This window comes from Heptranchias perlo, chromosome 2 (assembly GCF_035084215.1).
Source record: "Heptranchias perlo isolate sHepPer1 chromosome 2, sHepPer1.hap1, whole genome shotgun sequence".
NCBI classification, from domain to species: domain Eukaryota; kingdom Metazoa; phylum Chordata; class Chondrichthyes; order Hexanchiformes; family Hexanchidae; genus Heptranchias; species Heptranchias perlo.
In genome coordinates this window covers 159,341,420-159,354,621 of record NC_090326.1, presented here as the reverse complement: position 1 = coordinate 159,354,621, position 13,202 = coordinate 159,341,420, and the positions used below count along the sequence as shown (strand labels likewise).

Below are 13,202 nucleotides of genomic sequence, written 5' to 3'. Positions count from 1 at the left end.
CTTTTTTTTGTGTGTTGTTGCATGCTTTCATCCCTTGTTGTTACAAAGCCTTTGATTAAAACAGCACTGGCGTTTGACCGATTATGAAACAGATACACAATAAATGATATAAAATGTGACGATTTGGAGGGACTCGACTGTTTTAAGAGCTCTGCCCCGCCCTCCAGTCCCGAAGTGACATCAAGCCTGTAATTAACAACGCGGAAGTGCTCCAGATTTTTTTTTCAAGTTCCAAGTGCAAAGGTCTTTACCACTTGTGGTGGAGAGGGGCAAATAAGGAGGGGGAAAAAAAACAAAAAAAAAAGTTTTTAAAAAAAAGTTGCTTTCATTTTGTCCGAGGATCGTACTTGTTATTTAACACTCTGGTCTGGCGGGTGTATTACAGACCGACAGCGCCTGGGAGTCCCGAACAACTCGCTTTAACTCCACTCCCAACAACCATATTTGGTAAGTTTTACAAAGTGTCTTTCCACCCCATCCCACCCAAGTGTCTTTCGCTCTCTTCTTTGCGAAAGTACAAGTTGAAGCCACCGAGTCGACTTGCCGTGTCTGTGCAAACATTTGTACATTATTTTTTTAAAAAAATTAAATTTACAAACTTTTTAAAATTTTAGTTTGCTAAATCCCAATCGAATAGTCTCATTATTTAATTGCCGACCTTGCAATTATATCAAGCGGAGCGTTTAACTATTTTTAAAATTGATGAATATCTGTTTATAAATATGAATGTTTTACGGTAGCGCCTCTGTTTGCAAACTTTTCTTCCTCCTCCACTAGCCGGGTTGGATATAACATGGAAATACTGTAACGCACTTCAGATTGATCCTGCTGACAGTAATTGAGTCGATTTTCTCTTGCCATGTACTACCGCGCTCTCCTCCTTTCTACCCCAGGGGTCAGATTGGTTTAAGGTGTTATGTATGTGTTTAACCAGACTGGTATTGTACCTGGGCTGGAGACGGAATTACCCTTATCGAATTATTTCTGGATAAACTTCCATTAGTCCACAACACCAAGCAAGTTTAAAATCCGCCCCCCCCCTACGAATTCAAACTACATTTCTTAATCGCGTGTCTCTAAACTCGTTCGAACTTACAACTTTGATGGCAGCACCCTGAGCTAGCGAATTTTGGGGGGTGGTGGAAGGAAAGAGGAGAATGATCAGCCAAGGTTCCCCATGCTGATCACTATCTAGTGCTCCCCTCATTCAGATCAGCACAGACCATGGGCTGACTCTGGGGCCTTACTGCTCAGTATTGCACCAAGCAGTGCGTTCACCCGTAAGACATCGGGGAGATCAGTGGGGCGATTTTAACCTAACGCTCGTTTTACACCGTACCCAATTTTACACTCCATTGGGTTTCCTGGCTGGCGGGTTTAAGTTTAAAATTACCCCCCTAAAGAGTCTGATTTAATCAAATCTAAATTGGAGGTTTTAGTTGACGTTAATAAACTACCCCAACTTTTAAGATTATAGTTAATACTGTGTTGGGATTGGGTTACCTGATTGTAAGGCTGCATTAGGGTTAGGGTTTGTGGGTTCCAAAATTGTACTTCACACCCTTGTCAGTTTAGCTCCAGTGGTAGCACACTCGCCTCTGAGTCAGACGGTTGTGGGTTCAAATCTCACATAATCTCGGCTGCCACTCACGTGCAGTACTGCACTGTACTGTCAGAGGTGCCGTCTTTCAGATGAGACGTTAAACCGAGGCCTCGTCTGCCCGTTCGGGTTGTATATGAAAGATCTGGCACTATTTGAAGTAGAGCAGACCCTGTATCCTGGCCACGTTTTAATCTTAAAAACCGACACCACCAAAACAGGTGAACTGGCCACTTAATCTCATTGCTGTTTGTCGGACTTTGTTGTGTGCAAATTGGCTGCTGCATTTCCTTACATAACAACACTTAGTGATTCATTGGCTCTAAAGTGCTTTGGGATTTCCTGAGGGTGTGCAAGGTGTTAGACAAATTCTTTCTTCTCTGCCACCATGACCGTGATCAGCTGACCATTTATAGCTGTTCATGCAGAACCCAGCTTAACGTTGTAAATTACACGTGTATGTTTTAATTCCTTATTGATGTAACATGTGCAAGAACAGAGGATTGTGTGCGGCTGATTTAAATACGGAGATGAGTCGCAGCCCTCTTTAAGAGCATAGCACCTCCTTCCCTCCGCACCGAGTCCTGATGTGACATCGATGCTCTAATAATGCGGAAGTGCTCCAGGGGGAGAGGGGCAATAATAGAAAAAATATATAGTTTTAAAGTTCCAGTTTTTTTAACACAAGGATCGTATTTGTGATTCAGCACCTAGTACAGTACTAATATACAGATCACCGGTAACATCATAATGTTTTTGAGATCAAGTATTGTTCTGTCTGTCTCAATACTGTTATGGTACTTTAATCACTGATGTGCCCCGTGTGAGTTAATTGATTCCGATCCTACTGCACATGGTAATATTTCGATCTTACAGACTCCCATTGCAGGCTGTTTGCTTCTGGGTGACTGGAACAGGGTCCAGTCTGAAAAGATCAGAATTGACAAACCAAGCTTTGTCAGGATCAATTTTTCCCAAATCCGGTTTCCTTTTCTGAACTCCTGCCTTGGCCTGAGTGTCCTAAAATGAACCAACTTCAGTAACTATGTATCGTGGGGGACAGGGTAACTCTGGGCCTTGTTGAATCCGGACCCAAGAGACCATTGTCCACCCGCTCCGTCCCGGGGTTCGAAATTAAATTGGCCCGGCCTGATTGGATATGTTGATACGGTTAGATGAAGTAGGGAGTGAGGAGGCATTGACCTGTTGGGCCGAATAGCCTGTTTCTGTGCTGTACATTCTATGTTATATAACTCAGTAAAGGCTAGGTTCAGGCTTGAGTTGGGTGGGTTTGCGTTCTAGGCCGGAAACAGCCAAATATATCCTGGGCCAGCCTGGTTACTTGGGTCCTCCTTTTGTACATGTATTTTTGGTGCAGAGCGGTTTATGAATCTTTGCAGGGCTATGGGGAAAGAGCGGGGGAGTTGGATTGATTGGATAGCTCTTTTGAAGAGCTGGCAAAGGCACGATGGGCTGAATGGCCTCCTTTTGTGCTGTATGATTCTATGTCTATATTTCTTGTGTCAGAACGATTTATGACTTTTGATTAGATTTGATCATGCGTTTGCCCGCATAACTGTCACTCTAAAAGCTGCTCGTTGTTCTTGAGATGTTTTGATGGTGTGATCAAGTGATCTATCAATGCAAGCCTGTCTGTCTCATTGATGCCAGTACTGATTGTTTTGTAATTGCCCCTGTTTTCACTATTTGGGAATAGCTGCTGTCTCAGGTTTAGTTTTGCCTCTTTTTTTTGTCGTTCTAACATTGCCTCGATCTTGATTGTTATGAAAATCTTTAAATAAAAATTGCTGACGTGACCATTTTCCTCCTAAAATCAGCTTTTCTGTTCCCGTGAATTTAGCTGCCTGTGTGTGTGATCAGAAACAAACTGTCTCCGACTGTAACTGTTCAGTGTGGGGGAGAAGCGATTGGGCAAGAAGAAAATTAGCAGCAAGTCGATTTGGAATTGCTTTCCTGTACCTAGATTACGTGCACAGCACCCAGCATTAGATACATTGTGGATCACCTGTACACATCATCGGGTTTACACACACCACCTCTAGTGAATTACACGCACTGTGCTCACTATTAAATAGATCATGTATCGCATACACGTATCACCAGGTTTGCACACACCACCTCTCGTGTCTATGTGAATTTCGTACACTCTGTTCAACACTAGAATCATAGAATTCGGCCCATCGTGCCTGTGCCGGCTCTTTGAAAGAGCTATCCAATTAGTCCCACTCCCCCTGCTCTTTCTCCATAGCCCTGCAAATTTTTCCTTTTCAAGTAAATATCCAATTCCTCATTGAAAGTTACTACTGAATCTGCTTCCGCCACCCTTTCAGGCAGAGCATTCCAGATCATATCAAAACCCTTCATGATTTTGAACACCTTTATTAAATCTCCCCTTAACCTTCTCTGTTCTAAGCAGAACAACCCCAGTTTCTCCAGTCTCTCCAGATAACTGAAGTCCCTCATCCCTGACACCGTGCTAGTAAATCTCCTCGGCACCCTCTCTAAGGCCTTGACATCCTTCCTAAAGTGTGGTGCCCACTAAAAACATCATGTATCAAATGCACCCATATATATGGGGGAGTCCAAAGCTAAAGGTCATAAATCCAATAGGGAATTCAGGAAAAACTTCTTTACCAAGAGAGCGGTAAGAATGTAGAACTCGCTACCACAAGGGGTAGTTGAGGCAAATAGTATAGATGTACACAAGGGGAAGCTAGATAAACACATGAGAGAAAGGAACTGAAGAGTATCCTGATAGGGTTAGAGGAAGAGGGGTGGGAGGAGGCTCGTGTGGAGCATAAAGGCCGGCATAGACCAGTTGGGCTGAATGGCCTGTTTCTGTGCTGTAGTCTCGATGTAACACATCAGCAGGTTTACACACACCACTTCTGGTGTCTGTGAATTCCATACAATGCTCAGTATTAAATAATTGTAAACAATTTTACAACACCAAGTTATAGTCCAGCAATTTTATTTTAAATTCACAAACTTTCGGAGGCTTCCTCCTTCGTCAGGTGAACGATGTGAAAATGAAATCCTCGAAATGAAATCGCATTTATAATTCACAGAACAATGCTTGGTGAGTACAGACAGTTTTTTCAACTGCCCGTTGCCAAGGCAATCAGTGTGCAGACAGACAGGTGTTACCTGCCAGGTCTCACAGAATATACAGGTCTCACAGAATATCTCACAGTATATTCTGTGAGACCTGGCAGGTAACACCTGTCTGTCTGCACACTGATTGCCTTGGCAACGGGCAGTTGAAAAAACTGTCTGTACTCACCAAGCATTGTTCTGTGAATTATAAATGCGATTTCATTTCGAGGATTTCATTTTCACATCGTTCACCTGACGAAGGAGGAAGCCTCCGAAAGCTTGTGAATTTAAAATAAAATTGCTGGACTATAACTTGGTGTTGTAAAATTGTTTACAATTGTCAACCCCAGTCCATCACCGGCATCTCCACATCAGTATTAAATAGATCATGTACCACGTACATATACCAGTAGGTTTACACACCCCTCTAGTGTCTGTGTGTGTTCATGTACACATTATTTTGAACAGATCTCTTAAGTGAGGATCAATTCTGCATTTCCAGATTTAGTAGGATGTTTATTTAAATATCCCACATGTATTTTGAGGATTTTGCTCAATTTAAATTCAAGACAGTTTTTTTTTTAAACCCCTGTTCTCCTCTTGAAAGTTGGAACTCTTGGGACCATGGCTGCCAGCAGCCCTCCAGTTCCTCACCTCAGAAACCTGGGGTAACTTTCCCCACTGATTCTCTTTCTGTTGCTTCCCTTTGGGAAATCACGTAGCCTCTTCTGTTTGGCATCTTCCTCCAATTTGATGGTCCCATCGTGTTCGTGTCAATACGCTGCATTGCTAAAACGCCATCTTTGTTTAATCCAGCTTTTAAATGTTGAAATGACACTCTGCTAACAGCAGTGCTTCATGTGTTTGGTTAACGGACCCTTTAACATGGTGGGCAAAGGAATTCCACGCATATGTTAAATATTCCCTATGTGTCAGCTTGGCTCAGTTGGACACCCCCTGAGTTAGAAGCATATGGGTTCAAACCCCATGACGGATTTGAGCTTATAATTGATGCTGCTTTGAACCATAAGAACTAGGGTTGCCAACCCTCCAGGATTACCCTGGAGTCTACAGGAATTAAAGACCAACACCTAGGAGAAAAATTGTGTTTTTAAAAAAAAAACGTTTCTTTCAACACTTGTTTACGAGTCACAAAAATAGTGGACGGTCAAGCATCATCCAATCGGGGAATGAAGAGTCTGTTCGCTTTCCGATTGGCTATGGGAAGGCTGCGCCCCGCGAGGATTGACGAGAATGTGGGGGTGCGGAGATCATGTGATGAAACCTCCAGGAATATGTCCAACCAGAGTTGGCAACCCTGATAAGAATGGGAGTAGGTCTATGCCAACCCTTCGGTGGCGTGCTACATTGTCGGAGGTGCCGTCTGCTGTTTGAAGTGTTTAAATTGAGGCCCCTGCTCATATGAACACAAGAGATTCGAAGAACAGCGGATAACTTTACAGGTGCTCTGGTCATTCACTCCACTTGATGTTTGTGGGATCCTGCTGTGCACAAATTGGCCGCTTACTTTTTGTACCTAACACTGGTGGCTTCAGTCCAAACAGCGATAAGGTGCTGTACATGCGCAAGCTCTTTCTTGCATAGATGTAGCTGCAGGAAGGATGTAATGATTTGGAATGAACTCTGCAGCATGATTCAGTGTCACTTGGGCAGTGGCAGGGGGGGGGGGTGGAATGATTAATAGGAGCTCCTCATTTTACGGTACATCTGGCCCGGTGTTAAGGGGCCCGGGAGTGGAGTTTTGTGAGAATGCTACACCTTCTAACCACCATCACTGAAAACAGATTATCTGGTCATTATCTCATAGCTGTTTGTGGGAGCTCACTGTGTGCAAATTGGCTGCCACGTTTCCTACATTATAACAACGACTACACTTCGAAAATTCTTCATTGTCTGTCTGTAAAGTGCTTTGGGACATCCTGAGGTCATGAAAGGTGCTATGTAAATACAAGTCTTTCTTTTATAAGGGACAGGAAAAGGCTTGAAAGCAGCAGATTTCAAGGCCTATGTCTTTGAGGGTTTTGCACAATATGGGTTCATACAGCTTCTGGATTTGGACCACCATTTTGGGTCCAGTCCAATCAGTATATGGAGAGTGAGTATGCCCGATTATGTTATGCATTTCTACAAATGTACACTTTCCTGTTCTGCATTATAAAAGCAGAGTTTAGTGGGAACAGGTTATCTGATTCCTGTTTTCTGGATGTTGATGGAACAGGATTAGAGAAGAGGGGTGCGATGGGGTGGTTGGGGGGGGGGGGGTGAAAATGGCTTTTTAAAAAGAAAGGCGGTCTCCTTTCATCTCTGGGATCAGGGTTTAAATCCAGCCAAGATTGATGGCATGAGAGTGTACTCACTATGTCTGCTGGCTCTAGGTCTTCTGTGGAGTGAGTTTGGCCGGTCTGTGTCCATGGGCTTGAGTTCACAGTATAAAAACGATCCCTAATTTGATATTCGCTGCCACTAGGCTTGCAATCTCGCTCGGGGCGATCACAGAATGGCTGGAGTGGGAAAGTAAAAGATGTCACACTGATGCAGGTGTGGGGGGGAGGTGAATGGGTGCTGTTTTGAGGTTCGGGCTGAGACACATTGTGCAGAGAAGGAGCTTCACTCTGCCTGCAGCTGCTGTATCTAACCTGGGAGTGCATGTGCTGACACCATTCTGATCCCCAACATGGACGTCCCTCATCTCGATGAATAGAAACAATAGATTTTAAGAGTTAACAACTAGTTGTAAAGTGGTGGAAAGCACCTCCAAAGATGGATAGTATCTCGTTAACCAGCGTACCTCCTTAAATAGACTGCCACTGCAGAAACCAAGGATGTAATGATTTGGAGTGGACACTCCAGGAGTGTCCATCACTGCTCAGTGGGTCGCACTCATGAGTCAGAAGGTCGTGGGTTCAAGTCCCATTCCAGGGACTGGGACATATAATCTAGGCTGACACTCCTCGTATAGCACTGAGGGCGTGCTGCGCTGCTGGAGGTGCCGTCTTTCGGCTGAGACGTTAAACCGAGGCCCCGTCTGCCATCTCAGGTGGACGTGAAAGATCCCACGGCGTTATTTTGAAGAAGAGCTGGGGAGAGGATAGAGACCAGCGCGGTGATCATTGGTGGGGGAGTCGGGGGTAGTGGTAAGAGAGGGTCTCCTGCGCTATCACTTTTTGAAAAGAGCAGAAAATAATTCTGGTGACAATCTCTGTGATTCACTCCCGAGAAATATTTCAAACTGAGACAGGTTCCAATTAAAATCCGTATAATACCAGGCAGGCTCACCGCTCTTTTCAATCTGGTTTTAGATTGAAAAGAGCGGTGAGCAGTTGCACCTGACTGTTGACAGGATGATGACAGACTGCACTGCACGTGTTTTGTGCCAACTTAGTGATGCTAAAAAGGAAAAACTGAATGCTGGAAGTCTGAAATAAAAAGAGGAATGCATACATAGTCACCGTCTGAAAGAGGAAAAAATGGGTTAATGTTCTGTACAATCTATTCTCAGCCCAGAACTTGAACATGTTATTGAGTTTGCAAAATAAAACGGATCTCCATTGAAGGTTTTTTTAAAAAAAAATAATTCATTCTCAGGATGTGGGCTTTGCTGGCCAGGCCGGCATTCGTCGTCCATCCCTAGTTGCCCCTTGAGAAGGTGGTGGTGAGCCGCCGCCTTGAACTGCTGCATTCTGTGTGGTGAAGGTTCTCCCACACTGCTGTTAGGTAGGGACTGATGTAACTGAGTAGCTTGCTAGGTCACTTCAGAGGGCAGTTGTTTTTTTTTATTCGTTCATGGGATGTGGGTGTTGCTGGCGAGGCCGGCATTTATTGCCCTTGAGAAGGTGGTGGTGAGCCGCTGCCTTGAACCGCTGCAGTCCGTGTGGTGAAGGTTCTCCCACAGTGCTGTTAGGAAGGGAGTTCCAGGATTTTGACCCAGCGACGATGAAGGAACGGCGATATATTTCCAAGTCGGGATGGTGTGTGACTTGGAGGGGAACGTGCAGGTGGTGTTGTTCCCATGTGCCTGCTGCCCTTGTCCTTCTAGGTGGTAGAGGTCGTGGGTTTGGGAGGTGCTGTTGAAGAAGCCTTGGCGAGTTGCTGCAGTGCATCAACCACGTTGGTGTGGGACTGGAGTCACATATAGACCGGACCGGCAACAGGTTTCCTCCCCTAAAGGGCATTAGTTTCATGGTCACTTTTACTCATGTCGACTTTTTTATTTCCGGATTTTTAAAAACTGAATTCAAATTCTCAAACTTTCATGGTGGGATTTGAACTCATAAGAACTCTTATCTGCCCTCTGAAGTGGCCTAGCAAGTCACTTACATCAGACCCTACCTAACAGGAGCATCTTCACTACACAGACTGCAGCAGTTCATGAAGGTGGCTCACCACCACCTTCTCGAGCAACCCGGTGGTGTTTTAACCCTGTTATTTTATGTGCTGTTTCCACCCCCCCCCCCCCCCACAGCTCTCCAGCCACAGAAGGTGGGCAGGGGACACGCTGTCGGGATCTGATGACGTTGATCTTATTAGGACATGAGAGAGAGAGAGAGAGAGACACACACACTGTTTCTCCATCTCCCTTTAGTGCCCTACAGTCCCAGGAAAGCACCATTATAAACTGGGTCAGTTGGTTTAATAGGAAACTGGGCTGCACTAGCAGCAGTCTGCAGAGAGGTCTGGCTTGCTGCAGGTCTCCTTTGCCTGTGCTCTCCTCCTTCCCCTTTGGCCCTTTTCTAGTGCAATTTTGACAATGATGTCCGCTTTAGAAAGGAGACCTTTTTTTATATATGGTGCTTTCCTTCCCCACTCACGATCCACCGTGGTGTAAAAGTCCCGTCGTGCGCGCCGAGCGCTGTAGGAAAGAAAGTTGCTGTTAACGGACGCGCCTCAAACTGTTTCGTAGCTGGCAAATTCATTTCAAGCCCAACAGGCCTTGGAGAGGGTGCAGAGGAGGTTTACCAGAATGGTACCCGGGGTGAGGGACTTCAATTATGTGGAGAGACCAGAGAAGCTGTTCTCCTTAGAACAGAGGGTTAAGGGGAGATTTAATAGAGGTGTTCAAGATCGTGAAGGATTTTGATAGAGTAGATAGGGAGAAACTGTTTCCACTGGTAGGAGGGTCAGTAATCAGGGGACACAGAGTTAAAGTAATTGGCAAAAGAAATAGGTGAAGGGGGGATGAGAATTTATTTATGCAGCGAGTTGTTATGATCTGGAATGCACTGCCTGAAAGGATGGCGGAAGCAGATTCAATAATAACTTTCAAAAGGGAATTGGATAAATACTTGAAGGGTTAAAAATTGCAGGGCTATGAGGAAAGAGCAGGGGAGTGGGGCTTATTGGATAGCTCTTTCAAAAGAGCAGGCACAGGCACGATGTGCTGAATGGTCTCCTTCTGTGCTGTATCGTTGTACGATTTGATGAACAGGCAGCTGCAGCTGCCGTTTTGTGCACAGCAAGATCCCACAAACAGCAATGAGATGAGTGATGCAAACTAGCAGTACTGAGTCATGCTGCCAGCTCTGCGCACCCCCCCCCCCCACTCGGGCAAAGTGCAGCTCTGTGCATGCATGCTTAAAAAAGAAAGTCTTGTGGTTTATACAGTGCCTTCCCACGTCTGTGAGAAACGCCTTGAAGTGCATCACCTGGATTGCTCTTTGAAGTGCAGCAGCCAATTTTCACGAAAGAAGGTTCCACAAACAGCAAGTTAAATTGTGTGCGTGTTCGTGTAAGACACTGGTAATATTTTTCAAATTAGTGGACAGTTGAGTGTCCCATCAGCTCTTTCTCCAAATATTCACGTTGGGATGGGCGTGGGATTTTTTTTCCAAAAAATTCTTTAAGTCTCTAAAGATTTAAAAATTTTACGGTTAATTTTTTTTAAAAAAATCATGAAGGGTCTAGACCGAGAGAAACTGTTCCCATTGGCGGAAGGGTCAAGAACCACAGGACATAGATTTAAGGTGATTGGCAAAAGAACCAAAGGTGACATGAGGGAAAAACTTTTTTACACAGCGAGTGGTTAGGATCTGGAATGCACTGCCTGAGGGGGTGGTGGAGGCAGATTCAATCATGGCCTTCAAAAGGGAACTGGATAAGTACTTGAAAAAAATTTGCAGGGCTACGGGGAAAGGGCGGGGGAGTGGGACTAGCTGGATTGCTCTTGCATAGAACCGGCATGGACTTGAGCCGAATGGCCTCCTTCTGTGCTGTAACCTTTCTATGATTCTAGGTGGTTTCACGCTACATAGAATTACAAAGCATGTACAGCACAGAAACAGGCCATTCGGTCTATGGTGTTTATGCTCCACGCAAGCCTCCTCCCTCCCTACTTCATCTAAATCTATCAGGCACATCTACAAGGCACAAGTCAGGAGTGTGATGGAATACTCTCCGCTTGCCTGGATGAGTGCAGCTCCAACAACACTCGAGAAGCTCGACACCATCCAGGACAAAGCAGCCCACTTGATTGGCACCGCATCCACCACCCTAAACATTCACTCCCTTCACCACCGGTGCACAGTGGCTGCAGTGTGCACCATCCACAGGATGCACTGCAGCAATTCGCCAAGGCTTCTTTGACAGCACCTCCCAAACCCGCGACCTCTACCACCTAGAAGGACAAGAGCAGCAGGCACGTGGGAACAACACCACCTGCACGTTCCCCTCCAAGTCACACACCATCCCGACTTGGAAATATATCGCCGTTCCTTCATCGTCGCTGGGTCAAAATCCTGGAACTCCCTTCCTAACAACACTGTGGGAGAACCGTCACCACACAGACTGCAGCGGTTCAAGAAGGCGGCTCACCACCACCTTCTCAAGGGCAATTAGGGATGGGCAATAAATGCCAGCCTCACCAGCGATGCCCACATCCCATGAACAAATTTTTTTTAAAAAAGGATATCCTTCTATTCCTTTCTCCCTCATGTGTTTATCTAGCTTCCCCTTAAATGCATCTATGCTAGTCACCTCAACCATTCCATGTGGTAGTGAGTTCCATATTTTAACCACTCTCTGGGTAAACAAGTTTCTCCTGAATTCCTGATTGGATTTGTTCGTGACTATCTTAAATTTATGACCCCATAGTGGTTGCAGTCATTATTGCTGCTGGTGTGAAGGAAAAGTGACGAGACTACAGGGGTAATTCTGCAATCGGTTGCTCTCGGTATAAAGCAGCCCTCACTGGGATTTTTACTTAGGACTATTGCCGCTGCTTGCGATTTCCCCATGAATATCGCTCCTCTCTGGGAGCACCGGATCATGGAATCCCCTTTAGCTCTTCATTTAAAGTGGAGCATGGAGTTCTCCCGGTGTGCTGGCCAACATTCCTTGCTCAATCAACGCTACCAATAATAAAAAAAAAGTTTAACTGTTCATGTATCTCATTTGTTGTTTGTGGGACCTTTCTGCGTGCCAACTTGCTGTCATGTTTGCATATGTAACAAATAGTGACTACACTTCAAAGGTAACTTGTTGGGCGTCAAGCACTTTGGGAGGTCCTGAGGACAGGAGAAGGTGCTTTATGAAGGCAGGTTCTTTTTGCTTTAAATCTCGAGGTGGTCTCGCACTGCGCTCTCCAATCAATAACACCGCTCTGCAATTATCCTGCAGTTTTTGTGCTGATTGCAACATATTTTCCACGTTGTACTGACACAAACTGATGGATTATCGCCCCATTTATTTCCCTCCTCCTTTCCCCCTCCCCCCTCGCCGCAACTCCACAATCCCAAAAAGCTGTAGCTCTATATTCTTGCCTCCCTGCATCCCTTTCAGCCAGAACAAACAATGAATATCTAAGACAAAAATTAGATTACCAATACACAAGCTTGCATGTTAGGAACTTAAGAACAGAAGTAAGCCATTCTATGTCATTCAGCCCCTCGAGCCTGTTCCGCCATTCAATTAGATTCATGGCTGATCTGTATCTTAACTTCATTTACCTGCCTTGGTTCTGTAACCCTCAATTCCCTCGCCTAACAAAAAAATCGATCAATCTCAGTTTTGATATCTTCAATTGACCCCCAGCCTCAACAGCTTTTTGGGGAGATAGTTCCAGATTTCCACCACCCTTTGTGTGAAGAAGTGCTTCCTGACATCACCCCTGAACAGCCTTGCTCTAATTTTAAAGTTATGCCCACCAGAGGAAATAGTTTCTCTCTATCTACCCTATCGAATCCTTTAATCATCTTAAACACCTCAATTAGATCACCCCTTAATCTTCTATACTCAAGGGAATACAAGCCTAGTCTATGCAACCTGACCTCATAATTTAACAGTTTGAGCCCCGGTATCATTCTGGTGACTGAGTTCAGCGATTCAATTACTATTTTATAGCTTAAAATGTTACCCTTCAACCTAAATAGGTTAAGAGCCACCAAAACGGGTATCAGACTATTATTTGGTAATGCTTACATTGAGCGATGTGTTCAAGACAATAGTGCAGGGCTTTATTCACAATTGGAAA

The 13,202-nt window shown here is 44.9% G+C and overlaps 1 protein-coding gene across 1 annotated transcript in view; it reads left to right on the top strand.

Annotated features, from left to right (window-relative positions):
* Window positions 1-257: 257 nt before the first annotated feature.
* The window catches only part of zbtb47b (zinc finger and BTB domain containing 47b), a 261,214-nt gene continuing 248,269 nt past the window's right edge, over window positions 258-13,202 (top strand). The window contains exon 1 of the mRNA XM_067968200.1: window positions 258-447. The gene's annotated coding sequence lies outside the window, so the exon portion shown is untranslated. The remainder of the gene's footprint in view (window positions 448-13,202) is intronic.